Source organism: Schistocerca cancellata, chromosome 5 (assembly GCF_023864275.1).
Source record: "Schistocerca cancellata isolate TAMUIC-IGC-003103 chromosome 5, iqSchCanc2.1, whole genome shotgun sequence".
In the NCBI taxonomy this organism is placed as follows: Eukaryota; Metazoa; Arthropoda; class Insecta; order Orthoptera; family Acrididae; genus Schistocerca; species Schistocerca cancellata.
Window position 1 is genome coordinate 263,599,940 of NC_064630.1, and position 1,428 is coordinate 263,601,367.

Genomic DNA, 1,428 nt, shown 5'->3' on the forward strand with positions numbered 1-1,428 from the left:
TCATTTCCCCTATATCACCTGAAACATACACACTTACATGAGATCTACGATGGTTCCTGGATATCTCGAGCACATATCTCTCCCTGTCGCCCTTCTTTGTATGCCAGGAAATCATCTACAACAACAAAGAATATGCATCATATTACATATACGAAGAAATTCAATTGCCTATACACAGTACTATGGAGATGAAAAAAATTAATGGATATATATACTCAAACAATACTAAATTCTTATATATACTAAGATGGTATCTGTTCTTGACTATATCAGCGCCTGTAAGCAGCTAATGGTGTTCATTTCATTGTAATTTCATCCTAACGAGCTGCATCGTCACCGATGGTATCTGTTCATTCGGAAATGTCCGAAAGAACAGATACCATGTTAGTATATATATATATAGTTAAGGCTCACCGGCCACTTAACCATCTTCTTCTTCTGTGCGAATGCACAAACAGTGCCCGAACTCTTACGGGAATGGGCAACGCGCCGCGAGTAATGAGTATAATGGGCGGAGGCACTACGAATGTAGTGCGGGACAATACGTTGAGAATGTGGGTTTCGCGGGAGGCGTGCCAGAGATAAATCCCTGCAGTCGCCCTATCCTCTGTGTCCTCGGTGGCTCAGATGGATAGAGCGTCTGCCATGTAAGCAGGAGATCCCGGGTTCGAGTCCCGGTCGGGGCACACTTTTCATCTGTCCCCGTTGACGTATGTCAACGCCTGTAAGCAGCTAAGGGTGTTCATTTCATTGTAACTAAATTCTTACTCAAATGAAAAAGAAGCATGGTTTTATCGCTTTCGACTCTCGAAATCGTCAATTACAACGCCAGCGACAACATATTATACAAACGATGAAATTTCTTTAGAAAGAAACTACGTATATACGACATATACTGCAAAAGTACGAAATTCTTAGTGAAACGTAATATTTTTCGATTTTGCTCCCTCTAAATCATCTACAACAACCTCTGACGCTTTGTTCACAATACATTACATATTCAATGAAATACATTTATACTACTAACGATGATATTGCTGCTGTTGCTGCAGCTCATGCCACTGTTGTCGTTGCTATTGCTGCTGATGATGCAGCTACAACCACTGTTGTTGCTGCCACTGCTGTTCCTGTTGCCTCTCAGCTTCATCAATTACCCACTGGATATATGCTGAAACAATATGACATGTATTCGGTACGAAATTCTAATTGAAAAGAAAGTTCCTGTTATCGATTTTGATCTCTCGGAATCATCTACAGACTCGCTGATCACACCAGTACTACAAAGATGGAATATATACTTACAATGCTGCCGATGCTGCTGCTGTTGCTGATGCAGCAGCTGTTGCCACTGTCTCTACTGTTACAGCACAGGGTTCATTTCATCCACGCTTTGGTGTTGGTGGATATGCGCTGAAACAATAATAATAA

The 1,428-nt window shown here is 41.4% G+C and overlaps 1 non-coding gene across 1 annotated transcript; it reads left to right on the forward strand.

The window, feature by feature from the left end:
* Positions 1-612: 612 nt before the first annotated feature.
* Trnat-ugu (transfer RNA threonine (anticodon UGU)) lies at positions 613-686 on the forward strand. Its single transcript has one exon. It is a non-coding gene; the product is annotated as a tRNA-Thr (tRNA).
* The last annotated feature ends 742 nt before the right edge of the window (positions 687-1,428 follow it).